Source organism: Pseudophryne corroboree, chromosome 3 (assembly GCF_028390025.1).
Source record: "Pseudophryne corroboree isolate aPseCor3 chromosome 3, aPseCor3.hap2, whole genome shotgun sequence".
NCBI classification, from domain to species: Eukaryota; Metazoa; Chordata; class Amphibia; order Anura; family Myobatrachidae; genus Pseudophryne; species Pseudophryne corroboree.
In genome coordinates, this window is record NC_086446.1 from 636,035,761 (window position 1) to 636,063,474 (window position 27,714).

Sequence of the window (27,714 nt, forward strand, 5' to 3'; positions counted from 1 at the left end):
TGACAATGAACAGTTTGTTCTGTCCACGTGACACTTCTAGGAGCGAGGAGCAACAGTACAGGATTCCTGTGGGACAGGAACTTCCACAGAAAATTCTGTGTTTCTTTGTTTATTCATTTGTTGTGATGTGTTGAAACTGCAGGGGCATTGACCGCCTGTACTCTCCAGAGAGAGTTACTGTTCTGCAGGTCTGTACCATGCAGTACTGGGTTGCCCAGAAGGACATGACTGGTGTTGAAGCAACCAGGGGCGGATTGGGATCGAACAACAGCCCAGGAAGTTTATGGAAGAAGCCCTATTGGGGCTGTTGAGGGGGAGGGGTCTGTCAAGAGGGGGGGGGGGGGGTCACTCCTCAGAGGTCCTGATTCTGAGATAGACACAGTTGGGGCCTCCTTTGCTTTACGACTTTATGCATATGCTGCTACAATGCCATTCCCTGTACATCTGTACGTCTGAATATACAAGGACTGACATGCCCACTTTCAGTGTCTACTGACACTGCTGGCATGCCTTTAATTTACTTCTGATTTTATTGATTTTTTATTCTACAAACCCCCCCTTTTTTAACCCTATATGTTTCAAAATACAGAGAGGGAGAGCACACACTACATACAGCACAGTACAGAGAGGGAGCACACACTACATACAGCACAGTACAGGGAGGGGGAGCATACACTATATACAGCACAGTACAGGGAGGGGGAGCACACTACATACAGCACAGTACAGGGAGGGAGCACACACTACATACAGCACAGTACAGGGAGGAGGAGCACACACTACATACAGCACAGTACAGGGAGGGGGAGCACACACTATATACAGCACAGTACAGGGAGGGGGAGCACACACTATATACAGCACAGTACAGGGAGGGAGCACACACTACATACAGCACAGTGCAGGGAGGGGGAGCACACACTACATACAGCACAGTACAGGGAGGGAGCACACACTAAATACAGCACAGTACAGGGAGGGGGAGCACACACTACATACAGCACAGTAAAGGGAGGGAGCACACACTACATGCAGCACAGTAAAGGGAGGGAACACACACTACATACAGCACAGTACAGGGAGGGAGCACACACTGCATACAGCACAGTACAGAGAGGGAGCACACACTATATACAGCACAGTACAGGGAGGGATCACACACTGCATACAGCACAGTACAGGGAGGGGGTGCATACACTGCATACAGCACAGTGCAGAGAGGGAGCACACACTACACACAGCACAGTACAGGGAGGGAGCACACACTACATACAGCACAGTACAGGGAGGGGGTGCATACACTGCATACAGCACAGTACAGAGAGGGAGCACACACTACATACAGCACAGTACAGGGAGGGGGAGCACACACTACATACAGCACAGTACAGGGAGGGAGCACACACTACATACAGCACAGTACAGGGAAGGAGCACACACTGCATACAGCACAGTACAGAGAGGGAGCACACACTACATACAGCACAGTACAGGGAGGGAGCACACACTACATACAGCACAGTACAGGGAGGGAGCACACACTACATACAGCACAGTACAGGGAGGGAGCACACACTACATACAGCACAGTACAGGGAGGGGGAGCACACACTACATACAGCACAGTACAGGGAGGGAGCACACACTGCATACAGCACAGTACAGGGAGGGGGTGCATACGCTGCATACAGCACAGTACAGAGAGGGAGCACACACTACATACAGCACAGTACAGGGAGGGAGCACACACTACATACAGCACAGTACAGGGAGGGGGAGCACACACTACATACAGCACAGTACAGGGAGGGAGCACACACTGCATACAGCACAGTACAGGGAGGGGGTGCATACGCTGCATACAGCACAGTACAGAGAGGGAGCACACACTACATACAGCACAGTACAGGGAGGGAGCACACACTACATACAGCACAGTACAGGGAGGGGGTGCATACACTGCATACAGCACAGTACAGAGAGGGAGCACACACTACATACAGCACAGTACAGGGAGGGGGAGCACACACTACATACAGCACAGTACAGGGAGGGCGCACACACTACATACAGCACAGTAAAGGGATGGAGCACACACTACATACAGCACAGTAAAGGGAGGGAGCACACACTACATACAGCACAGTACAGGGAGGGGGAGCACACACTACATACAGCACAGTAAAGGGAGGGAGCACACACTGCATACAGCACAGTACAGAGAGGGAGCACACACTATATACAGCACAGTACAGGGAGGGGGCACACACTGCATACAGCACAGTACAGGGAGGGAGCACACACTGCATACAGCACAGTACAGGGAGGGAGCACACACTACATACAGCACAGTAAAGGGAGGGAGCACACACTACATACAGCACAGTACAGGGAGGGGGAGCACACACTACATACAGCACAGTACAGGGAGGGAGCACACACTACATACAGCACAGTAAAGGGAGGGAGCACACACTACATACAGCACAGTAAAGGGAGGGAGCACACACTACATACAGCACAGTAAAGAGAGGGAGCACACACTACATACAGCACAGTACAGGGAGGGGGAGCACACACTACAAACAGTACAGTACAGGGAGGGAGCACACGCTACATACAGCACAGTACAGGGAGGGGGAGCACACACTACATACAGCACAGTACAGGGAGGGGGAGCACACACTACATACAGCACAGTAAAGGGAGGGAGCACACACTACATACAGCACAGTACAGGGAGGGGGAGCACACACTACATACAGCACAGTACAGGGAGGGAGCACACACTAAATACAGCACAGTACAGGGAGGGGGAGCACACACTACATACAGCACAGTAAAGGGAGGGAGCACACACTACATACAGCACAGTACAGGGAGGGGGAGCACACACTACATACAGCACAGTAAAGGGAGGGAGCACACACTACATACAGCACAGTAAAGGGAGGGAGCACACACTACATACAGCACAGTAAAGGGAGGGAGCACACACTACATACAGCACAGTACAGGGAGGGGGAGCACACACTACATACAGCACAGTACAGGGAGGGAGCACACACTGCATACAGCACAGTAAAGGGAGGGAGCACACACTACATACAGCACAGTACAGGGAGGGAGCACACACTGCATACAGCACAGTACAGAGAGGGAGCACACACTATATACAGCACAGTACAGGGAGAGAGCACACACTGCATACAGCACAGTACAGAGAGGGAGCACACACTACATACAGCACAGTACAGGGAGGGAGCACACACTGCATACAGCACAGTACAGAGAGGGAGCACACACTACATACAGCACAGTACAGGGAGGGGGAGCACACACTACATACAGCACAGTAAAGGGAGGGAGCACACACTACATACAGCACAGTAAAGGGAGGGAGCACACACTACATACAGCACAGTACAGGGAGGGAGCACACACTACATACAGCACAGTACAGGGAGAGAACACACACTGCATACAGCACAGTACAGAGAGGGAGCACACACTATATACAGCACAGTACAGGGAGGGGGAGCACACTACATACAGCACAGTACAGAGAGGGAGCACACACTATATACAGCACAGTACAGAGAGGGAGCACACACTACATACAGCACAGTACAGAGAGGGAGCACACAATACATACAGCACAGTACAGGGAGGGGGAGCACACACTACAAACAGTACAGTACAGGGAGGGAGCACACACTACATACAGCACAGTACAGGGAGGGGGAGCACACACTACATACAGCACAGTACAGGGAGGAGCACACACTACATACAGCACAGTACAGGGAGGGAGCACACACTACATACAGCACAGTACAGGGAGGGAGCACACACTACATACATACAGCACAGTACAGGGAGGGAGCACACACTACATACAGCACAGTACAGGGAGGGGGAGCACACACTACATACAGCACAGTACAGGGAGGGAGCACACACTACATACATACAGCACAGTACAGGGAGGGAGAGCACACACTACATACAGCACAGTACAGGGAGGGAGCACACACTACATACAGCACAGTACAGGGAGGGAGCACACACTACATGCAGCACAGTACAGGGAGGGGGAGCACACACTACATACAGCACAGTACAGGGAGGGAGCACACACTACAAACAGCACAGTACAGGGAAGGAGCAAACACTACATACAGCACAGTAAAGGGAGGAGGCACACGCTACATACAGCACAGTACAGGGAGGGGGAGCACACACTATATACAGCACAGTACAGGGGAGAGCACACACTACATACAGCACAGTACAGGGAGGGGGAGCACACACTACATACAGCACAGTACAGGGGGGGAGCACACACTACATGCAGCACAGTACAGGGAGGGGGAGCACACACTACATACAGCACAGTAAAGGGAGGGAGCACACACTACATGCAGCACAGTACAAGGAGGGGGAGCACACACTACATACAGCACAGTACAGGGAGGGAGCACACACTACAAACAGCACAGTACAGGGAAGGAGCACACACTACATAAAGCACAGTACAGGGAAGAAGCACACACTACATAAAGCACAGTACAGGGAGGAGGAGCACACACTACATACAGCACAGTACAGGGAGGGGGAGCACACACTATATACAGCACAGTACAGGGGAGAGCACACACTACATACAGCACAGTACAGGGAGGGGGAGCACACACTACATACAGCACAGTACAGGGAGGGAGCACACACTACAAACAGCACAGTACAGGGAAGGAGCACACACTACATACAGCACAGTAAAGGGAGGAGGCACACACTACATACAGCACAGTACAGGGAGGGAGCACACACAAGTAGTGAAACACAGACACAGGGGACCAGCGCAGAGGAATCTGTTCCCAGTGGCCAATCTGCCCCTGATTTCATACATAGAGACCACATTATTACATGAATAGCACCCCATTACACGAATTGCACCATATTACACGAATTGCACCACATTACACGAATTGCACCCCATTACACGTATAGCACCACATTACAGGTATAGCACCACATTACAGGTATAGCACCGCACGACACGTATAGCACCACATTATACAAATAGCACCACATTACACGTACAGCACCTGATTACGCAAATAACATAGTAATTGAGGTTGAATAGAGGCAAAATGCCCATCGTGTTCAACCTGTATTCTGTATTAAGTTGAGATGATTATAATGTACCGGCTGAAGAAATGTTTTATGAATAGTTAACAACTATAAATCATGTTACACCCGGATTATCAATGTCAATATTTTAAAATTATAACCTTGGATATCCTTTTCAATCAGAAATTCATCCAATCCTTTTTTAAATGCATTTACAGTCCGCCATTACCACCATCCCTGGCAAGGAATTCCAAATTCTTATTGCCCTAACAGTGAAGAATCCTTTCCTCCATTGTGTATGGAATTTTCTCTTCTACAGCCTCAGCGAGTGCCCATGTGTCCTAAACAGAGTTCTTTTAATAAAAAAATTCCTCTGATAACTCTTTGTAATGCCCCTTTACATATTTGAAGATATTAATAATGTCTCCTCTTAGACGTCTCTTTTCCAGTGTATACATATTCAACATAGTAAGCCTTTCCTCGTAATCCAGTCCCTCTAGCCCTTTAATCAATTTAGTAGCTTGCCTTTGAACCATTTTGAGTTCACTGATGTCTTTTTTATACAGTGGTGCCCAAAACTGAACACAATATTCCAGGTGCGGGTGTACCAATGATTTGTACAGCGGCAGGATTACATCCTCGTACCATGTCTCATTTCTCAGTTTTATGCACGCTAGCACCTTACTTATAGGGGGTCATTCCGAGTTGATCGCTCGCTGATGATTTTCAAAGCGCAGTGATCAGGTGAAAAATCGGCATTTCTGCGCCTGCGTATGCCCCGCAATGCGCACGTGCGTCGTACGGGTACAAAGTCCATTGTGGTTGTGCACAGGATGTAGCGAAGTTTTCAGTCGCACTGACGGCCGCAAGAAGATTGACAGGAAGGGGGCATTTCTGGGTGTCAACTGACCGTTTTCGGGGAGTGCTTGCAAAAATGCAGGCGTGTCTGAAAAAATGCAGGCATGGCTAGGCGTTCGTTGGGCGGGTGTATGATGTCAAATCCGGACACGAATAGGCTGAAGTGATCGCAAGTGCTGAGTAGGTTCAGAGCTACTCTGAAACTGCATAAACTGTTTTTGCAGAGCTCGGCTGCACAAGCGTTCAAACTTCTGCTAAGCTAAAATACACTCCCCAGTGGGCGGCATAGCGTTTGCACGGCTGCTAAAACTAGCTAGCGAGTGATCAACTCGGAATGACCCCCACTAAGCCTATTATCAATGAGTACCCCCAAATCTTTTTCCAATACTGTTACCCCTAGACTTTCCCCATTTAATATGTAGGATGCAAGAATGTTTTTAATCCCAAAATGCATAACCTTGCATTTTTCTATATTGAACCTCATTCTCCATTTAGACGCCCAGATTTCAAGTTTAGATAAGTCATTCTGCAGAGACTCCACATCTATTTCTGAATTAATTACCCTACACAGTTTAGTATCATCTGCAAAGATTGACACTGTGCTTTCAAGGCCTATTTCTAGGTCATTGATAAATATGTTGAACAGTAGTACAGACCCTTGTGGTATTCCGATGACTACTGATGTCCAGCTTAAGGACTTCCCGTTGACCACTACTCGCTGTACCCTATTATCCAGCGAGTTACTTATCCATGTGCAAACAGTTTTTCCTAGGCCAAGCTCCTTTAATTTGATGATCAGTCTTTTGTAAGGCACTGTATCGAAGGCTTTTGCAAAATCTAAGTAGACCACAGCCACTGCTTTTCCCTGGTTAAGATTGTCACTCACTTCCTCATAGAAGCAAATAGCACCATATTACATACATAACCACCACATTACATATGTAGCCGCAGCATTACATACGTGGCCACCGCATTACATACGTAGCCACCGCATTACATAAATAGGCCCATCATCATGGACGGACATTGAACAGCTATAGGGATGAAGGATGTTGCATTAGAGATTGTCCCAGGGCTGGCTGTGAGTGCTGTCTGATCAGCTGACATCCTGAGAATAAGGTACATCCTGCTCCTGTCCAAACCATACACTGTGACCGGGGATGACCTAACCCTTACACCATCATGATAATGCAAATAATGTCATTAAAAATAACCTCTCTGCCAGGTCCCCTTCAGTGTTCAGTTGCCGCTGTGGCCAATTCAGTGAGAGTGTGGGAGCTAGGGTGGTGGCGGGTGTAGTGATCCCGGCTCCGATCATCGCTTTGCTGCTGCTCCCGGGCCGGGCTCGTTGAAGAGACCTTTGGCTGGAGCCAGGGAGAGGATGCTGCTGGGCTGGTTAACTTTCTCCAGGTCCCCCGTTGGTAGAACAGCTTCACCACTTTTCACAGCTAGGTGCACCTGGAAGTGCCCGCTAGTCTAACTTCCGGATTGCGTCCCAATGAACAGCAAGTACTGGAAGCAGCGTGAGCCAGCCCAGCCTGAATGTGAATTGGCCTGGCTGAGGGGGATATGGGACTGGCCCATCAAATTCGTCATGGTGTCCTGGTGGGTCAATCTGCCCCTGGAAGCAACATACTGTTAGTGTTCACCGAGAACAAATACAGGGGTTGGGGAATGTACATGTGTCTCAGTGGTGTATGCCAAATGTGGGCAGAGTATGTGAAGCAGCAGGCACACACCATGCACGCACAAATCAATGTTATCTATTGTATCTACCTATCTATTTTATCTATCTATCTATCTATCTATCTATCTATCTATCTATCTATCTATCTATCTATCGCCCCGTACACACTGTCCAACCTCCTCTAATTAGCAAACAACGCTATATCACTGATTGCTAATTAGGGGAGATTGCTAGTGCATACACACTGAATTAACAATATCTATCTGATCTATCTACTGTATCTCTCTATATATCTGTAACACCCAGATACATTTTTTTTTGTAAAATGTAAAAATTTTTGCATACAATTTAAAGCTTTGGGCACTGGTTCCCGAACTTTTTTGAATCAAGGCACCCTAGAGTATCAGATGTTTTTTTCACGGCTACCCTAGGCCAAAAGTTTCGTATTAGAAAATTTAGAAAAAAATATTAAATTAAGTTAATTATGTTTATATGTCATCCTTAGGTTCAGTTATGTGGTAAGGAACAAGATTTGCTTCTGTTTGTCCACATATGTTATGATTGACATCCACAAGCACTTGTTTTTCCTATTACATAGACAATAAAAAGTTTGAATTGTTCCTGGACAACCAACCTGAGGCGCCCCTTCAAGTGTCCCGTGGCACCCTGCACACAGTTTGAGGACCACTGGCTTAGGGGTTTCAAAACGTCCAATTAACAGTTACTCAATTAAATTCTACACAGAACAATAAAGTTGTATTAATGAAACTGGAACCTGTCTGTATAAAGCTTTTCTACTGAAAGAATTTTGGGTTAGTTACCATGACTTACAATACAATCAATTAACTTGTTTTACTCATATGCACTCATGCTATGCCTATTAATAAATGGGTTCCACAGCAGAACCATTCACACTGCACATAATGAAGAATTTTTAGAATAAAGTAACAACAGCTTACAATTTTAACAATATACTACATAGATTAATACAGTCACATATAAATAACTTTAACCTTTGGGGCCCCTTATTATGATAAAGCAGTTTAATTGATTAAGCCTCATTATTGCATTTTCTTTAACTTTCAGACTCTCTGTATATTACAACTAAGTTACTGAGTCTGGGATTTCTTTTAGTTAGTAAAGTCTGAAAACTGATACAATACTTTCAACACTGAAGCTACTGTTCTTTTTCCTGGACTGTATTAATTGTAGCTCCCTGAGCTACTCTCAGTTGACACTTTATTGTTCCTCAATTCATTAGCAACAGTCCCCTTCCTAGATTGCTCCAGAAGGTCTCTAAACTCAATATTAATCTTGGAGGTTGCTGACTAAAGAGCTTTCAATATGTTCCTGTCACTGTCTCTTGGTTTGAAGTCACATGTTACACTTTCTGTTTTACTGGATAATATGGGGGAATTCAATTTCTGGGCAATATTCAATTGATCCCCTTATTGTGCTGATCGCGCCCAAATGGGTAACTTTTTGCGCATTTCAGCTCACCAACACCAGGGGGTAGCGAGCTGAAATGAAGTTCTCATGCCCTTCGGGAGCAACTTTGAATTGCTGCCGGCTGGCGTGCATGGGTGCAGGGACCCACAATGAGATCAGAATTCCACCCTATATCTGTTTCTTCACCCTTCTCCTAACAGCCTTAGAGGGGCTGCCTCCGGAATTGTTAGCTATACTGTTCGCTATTCCCCTAAAGCTGTGGTTCTCAAACTCGGTCCTCAGGACCCCACACAGTTCACGTTTTCCAGGTCACCCGGCAGCTGCACTGTGTATCACCAACTGTCACATTTAAAAAAATCTACAGGTGACCTGCAAAACATGAACTGTGTGGGGTCCCGAGGACAAAGTTTGAGAACCTGTGCCCTAAAGTGTTAAAAAGTGCTGCTGCTAGAAATTAGTACTGGTCTGTGATGGGCGATTTGCTACCAACCTCTCTGGTACTTGTATAGTGGTGTGCTCAGCTGCCTGGCTGCACTGTAGATGGCTCTATGTCTATGCTCCCCCGAGATGCGGCCGTGATGACCAGGCAGCTGAGTCACTGTAACGGGACATCGGGACCATGGAAAGTACCTGGTAAGCTGCGAGACACCTCTCTCTTTTCTTTCAGTCCCCAAGATGGCTGTTGCAACTGTCACACTAACCAGCATGAGCCAGTTTCTCTCTAGAACCACATGTGACCTCTAACTGTCACGCTAGGCAGCACTTTATAGTTAATACAGAATGTATAAAAAGGCAGTATTTACAAATAAACAGTAAATGTTCTCACTATAAGTGGGGCATCACATATCTATCTATCTATCTATCTATCTATCTATCTATCTATCTATCTATCTATCTATTCGCATGACAACAGGGCTGCTTTCAGGGATTTGTTTTTATCTGCCTGAGGTAGGTGAAACAAAATCCGTGTTAAGGGGGGTACTCACGGAGCGATCGCTGCTTAAAATCTAAGCAATTGACTAGATTGCTTAGATTTTAAGCATGATCGCTCCATGTGTACCCCCCACAGCGATAGCGATGCGCAGCTCCACGCAACGCTATCGCTGGTGCTAGATTGGCCTGCATGCAGGCCAATCTAGCAGGTCGCTCGTTTCACCCGCTGGGTGAAATGAGCACCCCCCCGTCTCCCCCCGCATGCTCAGCACACATCTCTCCCACATCGGCCAGTGAGTACTTGCCTTTAAGCCGCAGCCCCCACCAGTTTATCGGGGCTAATTGGATAGCTTATCCGGGCAAATTACCCGTAGTAATTTACTGCAGGTGACTGTATACCCCCCTTTGCTTTATTTGCCATTGTTAACCTATTTAATGAATTCCCTTTTCTTGTTATATTTATAATATTCTGTAATAAAATAATTAAAAGCAAACAGCTCAGTAATGCTGTACAGTTACATAGCTTCTGCAACCTTAAATATAAAGGTTTAAAAAAATTAACCTTCTACCAGACACAGTTCTACATGCAGTAAATTACTCAAAGAGAGAATTATAAAAGCATTGTTGCCTACCATGTCATAATGATTTGTACCTTCATATTACTCAATGCCACCATTCAGTTGGAACTGCTTCATAATTACTCATACTAACATATTATACATAATGAACTATTCAACAAGACAATAACATGTCTTCCTATTATCTAGATTGAATAACCCTGTAATTAGAAGGGCAAAAATAACATCAGGATGCTACACTTCGGGAAAAATACAACAACAACACAACATCACACACACACACACACACACACACACACACACACACACACACACACACACACACACACACACACACACACACGTTAACTTTTTCACTTCCAGAGGTCTGTTTTGGTTGCACACCCCAATGTTGCTGACTATTTTTTTTTTCCCTCCACTGTACCTACAAGTAAGCCAATGTTACTTTGTTCCTTTTATATTGTGACACTGGGGAGGAAATGAAATGGAGTGTGATCTGTTCAAATGTAATTTTTTTCTGCAATTTTTTGCTGAGCTACAATCTTGTGGTTGTTTTAAAAGCAACATTGCTGGAAATTCACCAGTAACTGTAATTTTCAAATACATTTCACCAGAAGTTGCCATTTAGTGTTGTGAATAAAAATCATATGTAATAAGCTGCGAGTTTACAGATAGATGCCACATATGTTGAAATTGCTTGATGTGGGTTCTCTGCTGGCTGTCAGAAAGATGCTGTCAATAAAGAGTGTAGTTAGCTGCATGTAAAGAGCAATACCTTAGGCAGGATGCATCAATTCTGGTAAGAGCTGTCCCTTGTAAAGAGAAGACTTCCGAGTTTTGGACCAGGGAGTTCTACTGCACATGTGCAGCAACTGGCTTGCACAATAGGCAAGGGATGCAGAAGGATCCATCAGATCCCAATCTGGGGGATTCTTGTAAAAAAGCTCTGGAAAGTTTAACTTGCTGCCCGTACTGTTCTTTAGGATGATGTTGCCTGTTGTTCAGAAGCTACACCAAGTTTCACTTTCTGGAACTTTCTGAGATCGTACACATTGCAGCCTTATAGAATTCTATGAGGACTGCTGTACCTTTTTAATACGAGATCGGTATAAGATCACGGCAGACAGGATGCCAGCAGTCACAATACTGATGCCGACATCCCAATGGTCACGATCCCAACAGAAGTTAGATAGTATTCTACTACTCCCCCTTCCGCAGTCTACCCTAACCTCCCCATTAGTGCCTAAACCTAACCCCCCCTTTCCTCAGCCCGACCCTAACCCTCCCACCAGTGGTGCCTAACCCTAAATCCAACCAGGTAGCGCCTAAACCTGTCCTCCCCTTCGCGGCCAAATCCTAACCATCCCAGCTAAACTTGCCTTCAGGATTCCGATGTCGGTGTTTTGACTGCCGGGATTGCGAAAGCCGGGGTCTTGAACCTTTAATACAAGCAAGGAATACTATATGTATTGCAGTACACCTCTAAAAATAGTAGTTTTCAGTGGTTTTACCTCATCTTTATAATTAGTATATCTTGCCCCTTGAGTGCTGAGAGGTCATAAGTGGGTTCATTGTGCTAATTAGACAAAAGGCATTAATGTGTCCTGCTTGATAGTACTATCTGAAGATTGGGTTAAATGATAATTCCCACTCCCCTTTATGGGGAAACTTTAGAAGTATAACACTATGTAAGGCAGGGATTCTCAACCACAGTCCTCATGGCACACTAACAGTCCAAGGGCCCGATTCATACCTGATCGCTGCTGTGTGTTTTTGCACAGCGGGCGATTATCGAACAACTTGCGTATACACCGGAATGCACACGTGCATCGCCAAGCAGCGACAGGATGGTGTGAAAATTTCGATTGCACTGCTGTTCACAAAGTCATTGACCGGAAGAGGACATTTGTGAGTGGTGACTGGCTGTTTTCTGGGAGTGTCAAGAAATAATGCAGGTGTTCCCAAGCATTTTCAGGGAGGGTGTGAGACGTCAGCTCTGGCCCTGATCAGCCTGTTTCTATCGCACTGTAGGAGTAAATATTGAGCTACGCACAGACTGCATAGAATGAGAAAAACATTCGATGGTGAGTGTGATGCGAACGGTTTTGCAGCTGTCCGCTGACTGAGATTAATTTTCGCACAGCATACACATGCAATTGAACACTTACATGGGGCAATTATTCACCTCCCCTGGGTGGCAACTATCTGATCACAGGACAGTGTAATTTGCAGCACAGCAATCAGGTCTGAATCAGGCTCCAGATTTTAGTGACATCCATGCCTGAACACAAATGGTTAGATCAAAATAACTCAGGAACTAATTAAGTCAGCTCAAGTATGGCTATCCTTAAAATCTGGACTGTAATACCCCTTTCACATCGCAAAAATATCCTGAGTTATTGCCGGGTTGTTGCCAAGTTGACCCGGGTTAAAAGAAGGGTTAAACATGGGTCGGACCCGGGTCATTGTGCAGTGTGAAAGTCTCTGATCCAGGATATTCAACCCGGGTCTCAGAAAAAGGTGCTGATTTGCTGTTTATGCATCACCAGCCCCTCCTTTCATTTCCTTTGGAACCTCATCAATGTGAGCCAGAAAAGTCCATTTTAAATCACATCACAGTGTTTAACATGGGTGACCCAGGTTCAGTGTGAAAGGAACAAACCCGGGTCGAAGATGCAATGTGAAAGGGTCTGAGCCTGCTCAGATCCGGGTCGGTCCTGGGTTCAAAAGCCGGATCCGACCTGGGTCTGTAAACTGAAAGCGGTATTAGTGTGTCTTGAGGACTGTGGTTGGAAATCCCTGCTCTAAGAGATGTTTTTGGATTGAACAACCCTTTCAGTGTTAAATATTTCTGCCCAGTGCAAATACTGCATGTCTGAGACCCTGGGAGGGTTTGCAGTAAAAAGGGGGTGGCCAAACTGTTGGACCAAAAAAGGGTTGTGGTAAATAGAATTATCATCAAAAGGAGGTATGTGTAATATAACATAATCTATAAAAGGGACAGGTTTTTATTCCTTTGGGATACATCTAGGAGCTTGGGAGCAGGTAGGAAGCACCTACGCTCTCCCAATGGAGGAGAAGGATTGAGTTGTGGCAGTTGCCACCATGGCCATAACTAGGGTGGTGCCAATGGTGCCGTGCCCACAGTGCAGATGCCATGTGGGCAGAGCTGGCCACCACCACCACCAGGATATGTAATTACCACTACCCCCACTCCACACCCCTGCTGCAATGTGTATTAGTAGCAGTGGCAGGCTTAGAGTTACTAATATACATTGCAGCAAGGAGTGGGCAGTGACTGACCACCTGCACTTCCATAGTACTTTGCTCCCATGGAAAACACTCTGGCAGCAGAGCACTGACTCTACATTCACACAGCATCAGCAAATGGCCAGCAGCGACGTCCCGAGCTGCACCTGAGCAGCCCCTTTGCCCCAGCCTGTACTTGTCAGTGAGTGGCCTGAGCTCTGGGTAGCGGGCTGGCAGTATCCCATGATGCCAGGATCATGCAGCAGTCACTGCACAACTATAACTTTTTTAGTGAGTAGAACAGCAGCAAGTGGCGGGGGCTCTTTGTACTGGTCCTGAGGAAGATGAGGGGAGAGAGGTGCCTGGATCCTGAAGCTGAGGAACCACAAGACCCATCATGCACTGACAGACATGTCATGTAATACATGCTTGGACTTGTGCTTCCACCATAGCTGGAAAGCAGCTATTGCCTACCTCAGAGTTCTTATGAGTTTTGCAGGCTACCTGCTACCTGGTGCTGTGGAACCACAAGTCCCATAGTGTTATGAGAGACATTACATGGCAGAGCATTCTTGAACTTGTGGTTCCACCAGAGCTGATAAGCAGCAGGTGCCTACTTCTGACTTATTTGGGGTTTTGGAGGCCACCTATGTCTTTCTGTTCTGGAACCAGCATGTCCTGGCAAACAAGAATTCATGGGGCATGCTTTGACTTGTAGCAAGGGCACTACTACTATCTGGCATAATTATAATAGGGAGTACTATTGTGTGGCCATGCCCCCTTCCTACAAGACCATGCCCCCTTTTGGCTCACTCTTAAAGGCAATGCGCTGTCTCTATTTAAAATGTAGGGGGCAGAGGGCACTATTGCTCTTCCTGGCACAGGGCACCAAAATGTCTAGTTATGGCTCTGGTTGCCACAATGCCCATATAACATCCGAGGAGAGAGAGGCCAGGAGAGAGTTATGCAGAAAGCCAGTGAGAGTCAAAGATATAACTGTGCTATATGTGTGACTGTATGGGCAGGGACCCCTTCCCAGTTATTGCTCACACTTCAGAGCGCTAGCCTGGGTAATGGGAGGTGTATCACTCCAAATGCACCTTATGCCATGTGGCACACAGAGGGGGGAGTTACAGAAGGGAAGTACGCATACCTCTCAACAGCGAAGATGTATAAGGAGGGGGGACTCTCTCCTGCAGCTCGGCCGCATGAGAACAGAAAGAGGGTGTGGCCTTTTCAAAATGGGGAGTGGCTTTGTGGGAGTACAGCAATCACGAGCCATGCCCCGTTTTAGTCACTGAGGTGGCATGCCCAAGCGCTTTGTGAGCTGCTGGCATGCCCACAGTCCCTCTGTCTCCTGTGAATAGATGCTGTGCGCACAGCATCTATAACCGCTACTCTGCTTGACAGGGGCATCCCAACTCTGCACCTCCCCACTGCAAGACACTGCGGTATGCGGGTGGGACAGCAGGACAGCCCCAAAAGAATGGGACTGTCCTGCGAAAAACTGGTCAGTTGGGAGGTATGAGTATGTACAGTACATATACTGCTTTAATTTTTGGGTCCTGCGTGGTAAAATGTGACACTCAGTTCTCTCCAGCAACACCATTAAATTACCATTTTTGTGGCATTTATTAGCCTGCAACAAATTGCTAAACACCATGGGGTATATTTACTAAAGTCCCGATTTTGACCGAGATGCCGTTTTTTCTTCAAAGTGTCATCTCGGTAATTTACTAAGCATAAATCACGGCAGTGATGAGGGCATTCGTAATATTTTGGAAGTCCTAGGAAAAAATCACGAATCAATACACCATCGGTCAAATACGCCTGCAATTTGGTAGAAATCGGTCATTTACTAAAAAGTGCAAAACACAAACACTGCCGACAATTGCCAAACACTGCCGTGATAAAATACAAATCGTGAAAAACTGCTAAAAAAACAGACCTGCTCTTTTATCACGTGTTTGTATAGGCATGCACGGATCCATGAGATCCGTGCATGTTTTTCAGTGGTAAGGGGGGGGAAATGTTCTAAATGTTCTGAAAAAAAATTGCGTGGGGTCCCCCCTCCTAAGACAAACCAGCCTCGGGCTCTTTGAGCCGATCCTGGTTGCAGAAATATGGGGAAAAAATGGACAGGGGTTCCCCCATATTTAAACAACCAGCATCGGGCTCTGCGCCTGGTCCTGGTTCCAAAAATACGGGGAACAAAAAGAGTAGGGGTCACCCGTATTTTTGAAACCAGCACCGGGCTCCACTAGCTGGACAGATAATGCCACAGCCGGGGGTCACTTTTATACAGTGCCTTGCGGCCGTGGCATCAAATATCCAACTAGTCACCCCTGGCCGGGGTACCCTGGGGGAGTGGGGACCCCTTCAATCAAGGGGTCCCCCCCCCAGCCACCCAAGGGCCAGGGGTGAAGCCCGAGGCTGTCCCCCCCCATCCAATGGGCTGCGGATGGGGGGCTGATAGCCTTTGTGAAAAGTGATTGATATTGTTTTTAGTAGCAGTACTACAAGGCCCAGCAAGCCTCCACCGCAAGCTGGTACTTGGAGAACCACAAGTACCAGCATGCGGCGGAAAAACGGTCCCGCTGGTACCTGTACTACTACTACAAAAAAAAATACCCCAATAAAGACAACACACACACACACCTTGAAAGTATAACTTTAATACATCCATCCACACCTCCATATACACATACTTACCTTATGTTCCCACGCAGGTCGGTCCTCTTCTCCAGTAGAATCCATGGTGTACCTGTAGAAAAAATTATACTCACATAATCCAGTGTTTTCGGCTCCTCAGTAAATCCTTTTGTAATCCACGTACTTGAAAAAAAAAAAAAAAACAACGGACACCCGACCACGAACTGAAAGGGGACCCATGTTTTCACATGGGCCCCCTTTCCCCGAATGCCAGAAACCCACTGATGTCTAAGTGGGTTTCTTCAGCCAATCAGGGAGCGCCACGTTGTGGCACCCTCCTGATCGGCTGTGTGCTCCTGTACTGTATGACAGGCGGCACACGGCAGTGTTACAATGTAGCGCCTATGCGCTCCATTGTAACCAATGGTGGGAACTTTCAGGTCAGCGGTGAGGTCACTTTCGGTCAACCGCTGACCTGAAAGTTCCCACCATTGGTTACAATGGAGCGCAAAGCTGAGCGATTCAACCACAATAACCCTGGCGGTGGTGTCCTGCGCATACATGGCTGCTGAATGAGATGTGATTGCATTGACCGTGAATGCTTCTGCCCAGTGGCGTAACTAAAAGTTTTTCTCCCCCAAGCCAAAAAATTATTCGGCGCCCCCCCCCCCCCCCCCAATCCCCCATCCCCCATAATTGGCACCATGAAAGGGACAAACATGCGCGCGCCGAAAAAAGGGGGTGTGACTTCGTTGGAATGGGCGTGGTTTTGCATAAAGGGGTGTGTTATTGCAGGAAAAGACTTCCTTATACCCCAGTTTTGCAACCTGCACGCCCAGACGTTAGCCACCACTGGAAAGAAAAATAATCCTGATTCATGCCCCTTACATTATTTGTCATTTTTCCTCCTTATAGTAATGCCCAGTATACATTATGCCACATACTGCAATGGCCCTTAGACATTATTCCACGCACAATAATGCACATGACACAATATGCACACACCATAATGCCCCCGACACATTATGCCACACACCGTAATGCCTGTGACACATTATGCCACACACCGTAATGCCCGTGACACATTATGCCACACACCGTAATGCCTGTGACACATGACAACAGGAATCGCAATGCCCGTTATACATTATGCTACACACTGCAATGCCCCTGATAGATTATAGCACATACAATGCCTGTGACACATTATGACACACACTGCAATGACCCTGAGACATTATACAACATACCACAATGCCCGTGATAAAGTATACAACACACAGTAATGCCCGACACATTATGACACATACCGCAATGTCCGTGATACATTATGCCACACACTGCAATGACCCTGAGACATTATACCACATATCACAATGCCCGTGATATAGTATACCATACACCATAATACCTGTGACACATACCGCAATGCCCGTTATACATTATGCCACACTGCAATGCCCCTGAGACATTATACCACATACCACAATGCACGTGATATAGTATGCCACACACCGTAATGCCTGTGACACATTATGACACATACCGCAATGTCCGTGATACATTATGCCACACACCGTAATGCCCATTACACATTAAGTCCTACAGTAAGGCTTCTAATTACTTTTAAATTACCTGCTCGTTGCCAGGGGTTTCATGCTCTTGGTTCCATGCACGGTGCCAGGGGTTTTCATGCTCAGGGTGTCATGCTCGTTGCCAGGTGTTTCATGCACTGGGTGTCATGCTCGTTGCCAGGAGTTTCATGCACTGGGCGTCATGCTCGTTGCTAGGGGGTAGTGCTTGTTGCTAGGGCTGTGCTCCCAGTGCCACATATTTCCCCAGTGCCACATATTCCCCCACGGTGCCAGGTACTCACATGCCCCCAGTGCCAAATATAGCCCCCCCTCCCCCAGTGCCACATATGCCCCCAGTGCCAGATATTCCCCCACAGTGCCAGGTGCTCACGTGCCCCCAGTGCTAAATATAGCCCCCCCATGTGCCAGGTACACATGCAGTGCCATATATCCCCCTCAGTACCCCCCTAGTGCCATATATGCCCCCTCAGTGCCATATATGCCCCCACACTTCCCCCCCAGTGCCATATATACCCCCTCAGTGCCCCCCCAGTGCCATATATGCCCCCTCAGTGCCCCCTGTGCCATACATGCCCCCTCAGTGCCATATATGTCCCCTCAGTGCCCCTGTGCCATACATGCCCCCTCAGTGCCATATATGCCCCCTCAGTGCCCCCTGTGCCATACATGCCCCCTCAGTGCCATATATGCCCCCTGTGCCATACATGCCCCCTCAGTGCCATATATGCCCTCAGTGCCATATATGCCCCCTGTGCCATACATGCCCCCTCAGCGCCATATATGCCCCCTCAGTGTCCCCTGTGCCATACATGCCCCCTCAGTGCCATAAATGCCCCCTGTGCCATACATGCCCCCTCAGTGCCATATATACCCTCAGTGCCATATATGCCCCCTGTGCCATACATGCCCCCTCAGTGCCATACATGTCCCCCCCCCCCTCGCTGCTGTGAAGGAGGGACAAGGAGGGCACAGCGCGCGCCTCTCTCTCATGTCCCTCCTGCATCTCCGTCTCTCTGGTCTAATAAAGGAAGTGCCGGTTCGTGAGCCAATCAGAGCTCACGAACGGCAATTCCATTATTAGACCAGACGGACGGAGACGCAGGATGGACACTGGAGAGGCGCGCGCGGCGCGCTGTGCCCTCCGTGTCCCGTTACAGCAGGGAGGGAGAGGAGACAGCAGATTGACATGCGGACGCTCTAAATCAGTGGCAGCGCCCCCGCAGCCCCTCGCCCCCAAGCCACCGCGAGGGCTGCGGGGGCAGTAGTTACGCCACTGCTTCTGCCTGATTGACAGGCAAAGGCGTTCACATGTGGGTGGTGGGTGGCGACAGAGCATTGCGGAGGTGGCACAGAGAAAACGAAGTGGGTTCGGCGGCATTCTTGGGGCGGCTCTGAGACATCACACGCAGCCGCACTGATCTAAAATATGGCGGTGGACCTCCTGCATACGCAGTCTAGCTGGAGTTGCAGGGGGTCATCCACGGTTGCTGCAATCACAAGTAAAGTGCGTTCGCAGCCACTGGGCAGGCTATTCTGCATGCTGGGCGGCCCCCAGCATGCAACAGAATGTATTGCAGGGGCAAACGCAGGATTTTCCTGGTGGGGTTTCCGTATATATATATATATATATATATATATATATATACAGACAGACACACACACACACACACACACACACACATATATATATATATATATATACATACAGTAGCATACACACACACACTATACTTACAAACACACACACACACACACACACACACACACACACACACACACACACACACACACACAGTATACATACACACACAAATATAGTCATATATATATCATACACATGCAGCAAAAAGTGCAAAATGAAACAGATAAACCGACTAAAAAGTCTAATTTGCCAGCACCTGCAGAGCAGGGACGTGCAGTCAGCGAAGGCAGGGGAGGTAGTGCCTCCCCTGTCATAATGATTAAAATAATAAAAAGAAGATATTTATATCACAGATTCTGTGATAAATATCTTCTTTTATTATTCTAATAATTACCCCCCTGTTACTATGGCTGCATCAGAGGGTGTGAGGCAGCAGGTGAGGTGCCTCCCTCTGCTAACACTAAAAGTCCGGGCAGCGGGGGGCGGGCAGGGGGAAGGGTGAAGCAATGGGCTGGGAAAGCCCATTGAAAATACATGGGGAAGCAGCACCTATACTGGTGCCTCAATGACAGGTGCGTACATTCAGCCCCGATGAATGCCCACCCCTGTCAGTCCCCCAGATGTGATTGGCCCAGCGGATCCACTGGATCCGCTAGCCAGTGGCAGGGGCGGATTGGGACGCCGGATCAGTTTCTGATTTGCCCATCACGACATCCCCGCAAGGTTGGTTCTAAATCCTAGTGACATAAGTGTCCCCTCAGTGGCCTTCACTCACCCCTGTGTCTGACCAGCTTCTGCGATCGGGCAGCATTGGGAGCAGTGCCGGCCCGACGCATACGCGCCGCTGCGAGATTTAGTGAAACCCGGAGCAGATCAGCTCACTGCAGTGACCTCCTGCCACTGGGGAGCTGTGTAAGTACGCCCCGTCCAGCGGCATGTCCGCGATGGGCTGTCAGCAGGGACGGAGAGATCCTCCCAGCTCCCCGCTCGAAGCTGCTCCTGCACTGCCAGAAGGCTGTCAGACCTACACAGTGGTGCTGTCTGTTTACTGCTGTCACATGGGGGAACACTGTGCAGGGCTGACAGCCTCCTACCTACCCCGCTGCTGCTACAATCGGGTAGGGGGAGGGAGGGCAGAGTACTGAGATAGCTGCAGCACCAGCAGCTATCTATATAATTCAGGCTACATAAGAGGGGGCAAATGTTTTTAATGCAGCATAAATAAATAATTAATAATAAATGACCCTTTGCCCACTGTTTTTGCTTCCCAGTGGCAGAGGTCGCTGCAGGGAGCTGATTCAGTCCGGCATTACGGAAATTGGTCCGGTCTCACCGAATCCCCATCGCTGCTGACAGTGAGTGAGTCACCGTCACTCATGCTGCGCTGCAGCCGCCCTCTCGCCTTGTATACAGGCTGCTCTCATTCCCTCTCTATCAAGGCCACCTGTCTCACGCTGCTATCCAGGCTGCAGGTACCGTGATCACAGCGGGCGCCGGGCACCATGTCCAGAAGTCAGAGAAGGTCAGAGCCACCATGTCTCTCTCTGTCTGTCTCTCCTTCTCTTGCTTCTACCCTCTCTGTCTCTCTCTCTCTCACCCCCTCTCTCCCACCCCTCTCTGTCTCTCTCTCCCAACCTCCCTCTCTCTCATCCCCTTTCTCCCATCCCTCTCTCTGTCTCTCTCACCCCCCTCTGTCTCACCCCTCTCTCTGTCTCTCTCTCTCTCTCTCTCCCCCTTCTCTCTCTCCCACCTCCCCCCTCTCTTACCCCCCTCTCTCTCTCCACCCCCAGTGTTCTTGTCAATAGTTATGCCATTTATATATAAGCCTAGTTTATCTAGTCAGTGCCAGTTCTAATGGTGGGCAACGTGTAATCTGTATAAGGGGCTATACCATGGCATTATGTGTAAAAGAGGCTCTAGTATAGTGTAACATGTAAGCTAATGGATGCTACTGTGCTGTGTAATGTGACTAGCGGACGCTACTGTGTGGTATAATGCAAGTAACTGATGCCACTGTGCAGTGTAAAGTGACTAGCGAATGCTACTGTGCAGTATAATGCGAGTAACTGATGCTACTGTGCAGTGTAATGTGACTAGCGGATGCTACTGTGCAGTATAATGCGAGTAACTGATGCTACTGTGCAGTATAATGTGACTAGTGGAGGCTACTGTGCAGTGTAATGTGACTAGTGGAGGCTACTGTGTGGTATAATGTGACTTGTGGAGGCTACTGTGTGGTATAATGTGACTTGCGGAGGCTACTGTATGGTGTAATGTGACTAGCGGAGGCTACTGTGCAGTGTAATGTGACTAGCGGAGGCTACTGTGCTGTGTAATGTGACTAGCAGACGCTACTGTGCGGTATAATGTGAGTATCTGATGCTACTGTGCAGTGTAATGTGACTAGCGGATGCTACTGTGCAGTATAATGCGAGTAACTGATGCTACTGTGCAGTGTAATGTGACTAGTGGAGGCTACTGTGCAGTGTAATGTGACTAGTGGAGGCTACTGTGTGGTATAATGTGACTTGCGGAGGCTACTGTACGGTGTAATGTGACTAGCGTAGGCTACTGTGCAGTGTAATGTGACTAGCGGACGCTAGTGTGCGGTGTAATGTGACTAGCGGAGGCTACTGTGCTGTGTAATGTGACTAGCAGACGCTACTCTGCGGTATAATGTGAGTATCTGATGCTACTGTGCAGTGTAATGTGACTAGAGGAGGCTACTGTACGGTGTAATGTGACTAGCGGAGGCTACTGTGCTGTGTAATGTGACTAGCGGAGGCTACTGTGCGGTGTAATGTGACTAGCGGATGCTAGTGTGCGGTGTAATGTGACTAGCGGAGGCTACTGTGCTGTGTAATGTGACTAGCAGACACTACTGTGCGGTATAATGTGAGTATCTGATGCTACTGTGCGGTGTAATGTGACTAGAGGAGGCTACTGTGCAGTGTAATGTGACTATCAGACGCTACTGTGCTGTGTAATGTGACTAGCAGACCCTACTGTGCGGTATAATGTGAGTAACTGATGCTACTGTGCAGTGTAATGTGACAAGAGGAGGCTATTGTGCTGTGTAATGTGACTAGCGGACTCTACTGTGCTGTGTAATGTGACTAGCAGACGCTACTGTGTGGTGTAATGTGAGTATCTGATGCTACTGTGCGGTGTAATGTGACTAGAGGAGGCTACTGTGCTGTGTAATGTGACTAGCAGTCCTTACTGTGCGGTATAATGTGAGTAACTGATGCTACTGTACAGTGTGATGTGACTAGAGGAGGCTACTGTGCTGTGTAATGTGACTAGCGGTAGCTACTGTGCTGTGTAATGTGACTAGCGGAAGCTACTGTGCGGTGTAATGTGAGTAACTGACGCTACTGTGAGGTGTAATGTGAATTGGTACTATTCTGTGGTCATGCCTCTTCCCCATGAAACCACGCCAGTACATATTACACTAAGGGGCGCCAAAATATATTTTCGCTTACCCAAAAAAACACTACCACCAATCAACCAGTGTCTTGGGACTGTGCTGCAGCGTCCACAGCAAAACAACCTCACTGCAGCGCAGGCTCAGTGTCTGCCTGCGCTGCATGTAGGAAAGTAGAGGAGGGCCCCAGGGAGAGTAGTGCGGCTGGAGCCTGCCTCAGCCACCACGCTGAACAACTTCCACCAAATTGCCAGGCAGTGTGTCTGGCCTGGCTGTTCCTAACTCCATTCATCCTCTGCCTGGCCGGCCCTGACTCCTGCAGCAACTTTCCAAAGGAACCTGCCACCATGGAGGAACCTCCCCCAGCCACAGCCATCTAATGAAAGGTAAACAAACAGCTCTCCTCTCCTCAAACACCCCCTCCTCAGATCCCCACACAAAGCCCTACCCTCCTCATACAGAACCCCCCACAGCTCTCCCTCCACCCAGATCCCCACACACAGTTCTCCCTTCCTCACACAGCCCCCCCCACTCAGATCCTCACACACAGCTCTGCCCTCCTCTCACAGCCCCCCCCCCACAGCTCCCCCCCCCCCCACTCAGATCACCACACACAGCCCTGCCCTCCTCACACAGATTGCATTTGTTGAGGGGGGGAAGGTGCTCCAGTGCCTCATCAGTCAGTGCCCTCACCGCACGTCACTGCTGCAGGGTATTCAAAAGTGTATACATTCACTAGCATACAGTACATACATAAACTCACATATAACACACACACACACACACACACACACACAGCAGACACACCCACTGCATATTTACAAAGACACAGACATAGGAATCATCATACTTACACAAAGGCATTCACTTTCTCTGTGTTCCCACAGGAGATGAGGAGGCTGACATAATTTCTGTGGTTGAAAAAAACAATTTGTCCATCGAGTTCAACCTATTAGTGGTCTCCTACACTGTATTATTTTTAGGATTAATCTTATTTGTTGTGAATGATGGCCGTTATGTTTATTCTTCTTTTTTTAACTATAGTGCGTGATATACCCACCATGACCCTGTATATCCTTATCCATTAGGAATTTATCTAGCCCATTCTTAAAAGTGATGACCGATGGGTAAATTTACTAAGGTGGGAAATTTTTAGAACTGGTGATGTTGCCCATGGCAACCAATCAGATTCTACTTACCATTTATCTAGCTGCTTCTAGCAGATAATATATATAATCTGATTGGTTGCTATGGGCAACATCACCAGTTCTAAAAATCTCCCACCTTAGTAAATTTACCCCCGAGTCCGCCATTACTACTCTCTCAGACAGGGACTTCCAAATACATATTGCCTTTACTGTGAAAAAACCTTTTTGTCTCTGTGTGCGAAATCTCCTCTCCTCTAACCTAAGTGGATGTCCACGTGTCCTCTGTGTTGATCTTACTAAAAACAAATCCCCCGCAAGCTCTGTGTATTGTCCCCTTATATATTTGTAAATATTAATCATGTTCCCTCTTAATCTCCTCTTTTCCAGTGTAAACATGCCTAGATTAGCAAGGCTTTCCTTCTATTCTAGCGTCTCCATCCCCTTAATCAATATGATCGCCTGTCTCTGAACCTTTTCTAGTTTATCCGTATTGTAGTAAGGTGTCCATAGTTGTGCACAGTATTCGAGATGTGGCCTCACTAGTGATTTATACAATGGGAGTATAACACACTCATCCCTTGCATCAATTCCCCGCTTTATGCATGCTAATACCTTATTTGCCTTATTTGCTGCAATCCTATTTTGGATATTACTGCTAAGTTTGTTATCTCTGTGAATGCCTAAGTCTTTTTCCAATACAGATTCCCCTAATTTTACCCCATTTAGTATATAGGTGTTATTTTTGTTCTTGCTACTAAAGTGCATTACCTTACACTTGTCTATACTGAACCTCATTCTCCATTTTCCTGCCCATGCTTCCAGTTTAAATAAGTTGTTCTGAAGAGACTCAGCATCCCCCCTAGAATTTATAACCTTACACAGTCTGCAAAACATGACAACATGCTCTCTAGACCTACTTCTAGATCATTTATGAAAACGTTGAACAATAGTGATCAAGACCCTTGTGGCACGCCACTTAGTATTTCAGTCCAATTCGAAAAAGTTCCATTTACCACAACACGTTGCTGAAAACTAGCAGGTGAAAACTGCACTTAAATGTAAGGTTGTACACCAACTGTGGGCCGTAGTAATAACAGTATCGTACACATTAAAAGCAGGTCCTGCACTAACAATAGGCTAGTCTAGGCAGCAATATAAAACACAGAATAAGCATAGGCATTTTTTACCATGGGTGTAATGTGCGCGGTGCACACGGGCCCCTGGATCCAGAGAGGGCCCACACTGTACATACTGCACCCATGTTGTGTTATACTTACCTTTCTAGAGTCTTGCGCCACAGTAGCTGCTGCAACAATCTCTTCCAAAATGACCGCCACACATATTGGGTAGGTAATTTGTCTCTGGACCATGGCAGGCGCCATGTTTCCGGAGACCTGTGCATGCGCAGTAGACTCCGGCACAATGCCAGAGCCTACAGTGCTGTGGAGAGGAGGGGGCCCAACCAGAGTCTTCACACGGGCCCCCTCCTATCTTAAAACGCCCCCTGAGAATGAGTGACAATGTCTATCATAATGAGCCATATGCATTAATGCTTGTAGAATGATAAAGTACCAACCAGTCAGCTCGTAAATGCCATGTTACAAGCTGTGTTAGAAAAATGACAGGAGCTTTTAGATGGTAGTTTATCTCTCTCCAATTTATCACTCTCCAAATCTTAGTACAGAACATCTGCCCAAGTGTTTGAAAAACAGCAGGAGCTGATTGGTTGATACTTTATCTCTCTTCACTTTATCTATCTAAAAGTGTTGTCTCTGTATGTTCCCACGCTGCATTCTCACAGAGTATTTGCCAATAAATTGGTAGGGTTATTAGCTTCCATGTTCAAAGGTTATGTAGTCTTCAAGCCGACATTCACAATATCAACACAAGAATGTTGATTGTTATGATGTTGACATGGTTAAAATATCAACAACATAAATGTTTGCTCCTGAAAAATGTTGTGTAACAGGGTCATGGGAACAGGTACCAACTTCTGGGTTAGATGGCAGGATGCTGCAGCTGAGAGGACACACAAGTCTGTTTGGTCCAACTGGCCTCAACCAGTTTTACTGTGCAGAAAAATAGAAATAAACATCAAAATAAATACCTTGCCATCCAATGCTAACTATACACAGAATAATTCCTAACTCACTAAAAAACAATTACAATAAGTTTTGACAGCCTTTTAACACATAGAGCTGAAAGCCCAAATTAGCCAACTGTGAGGCTAAAAGCCCAAAGACCCAAATTGGGCCTAAATGTATGGAGAACCCAACCTCTCTTCTCACATCCAACCCCAGGATTCTAATCTGGTTCTTACGAAAAGCTTTCAGCAGAACCAACACAATATTCCTGGGGTGTAAAACAAAGGTAAGAAACCTGGGGCAAATATACCTGCCTTCCACCACTATTCCAGTGATCTTCTCACAGTCGATATTGCCACCATGTCAACAGTCTCATGTTGACATTATGAATTTTGACATAATATATGGAGGGTGGAAGGGGCTCAGCACTTGGATAAGGGAGGAGAGGGCTCACCTGGGCACTCAGAGCTTCTCAATGTAGTAGGAATAAGAAAAATCAAATGAAATACCAACTTATGGAATGCAGAGTAACAACACATAGTGAGAAGCAACAACTTCAATGTATAATGAAATCTAGGCATGTACAGTATAAAAAGAAGGTTAAATGCATGTGATTCAAATATAATATTTCCATTTGCATAGGTCAAAGGTTAAACCACATCTTGAATAACATGTATAATAGTATAATATGGGATACAAGCTTCAACCCCTCACTGTACATAGAAGAACTCTAGCAGGTTCAGATGTTTGCAAACTGATTGCTAAAGGAATGGAATGGTTCAATTAAAAACTAGGATTAATTGCTATAGATAAAAAGAAGCCTTAGTGGTGACCTTACTGATATGTTTAAATACGTTTATTGCAGGTCAGTACAAAGGTTCATCTAACAAACCTTTCATGCCAAGTACCATATAGGAGACTAAGCATTCACTGCAACTGGAAGCTCTACCTTCATTATACAGTAGGAAAGGTATCCTAAGGATCATTAAGATGTGGAACTTTTTAGCACAGTGTGAAGATAAAAAATTCACCAAGTGTATTTAAAAAAATATTTTGGTTGGCTTTCTAACAAGGAATGGCATCTGTAGATACATGTACTTAGTAGAGAACACTATGGAGAACTGATTCAGCCAATGGTTTTAGTTAATATTTTGGGATAGCAAGTGAGTCCTTCATTTTGTTCAACACAATTATAACCCGAATTTATGGACCGCTGTGTTTTTCAACCTTACAACTAGGTAACACATAAACCATCACATACAGCAGATATATGAAT

At 47.0% G+C, this 27,714-nt stretch overlaps 1 protein-coding gene and 1 long non-coding RNA gene across 4 annotated transcripts in view; one reads left to right on the forward strand and one right to left on the reverse strand.

The window, feature by feature from the left end:
- PCDH15 (protocadherin related 15) overlaps positions 1-27,714 on the reverse strand; it is a 2,278,876-nt gene that overhangs the window by 351,822 nt on the left and 1,899,340 nt on the right. The gene's annotated exons all lie outside the window — the stretch shown is intronic.
- LOC135056490 (uncharacterized) overlaps positions 1-27,714 on the forward strand; it is a 72,569-nt gene that overhangs the window by 37,279 nt on the left and 7,576 nt on the right. Inside the window, exon 4 of one of the 2 annotated variants that reach the window (XR_010243989.1) lies at positions 27,304-27,408. The exons of the other annotated variant lie outside the window; for it this stretch is intronic. This is a non-coding gene — a long non-coding RNA (uncharacterized LOC135056490). The remainder of the gene's footprint in view (positions 1-27,303; positions 27,409-27,714) is intronic. 2 annotated transcript variants of the gene reach the window in all.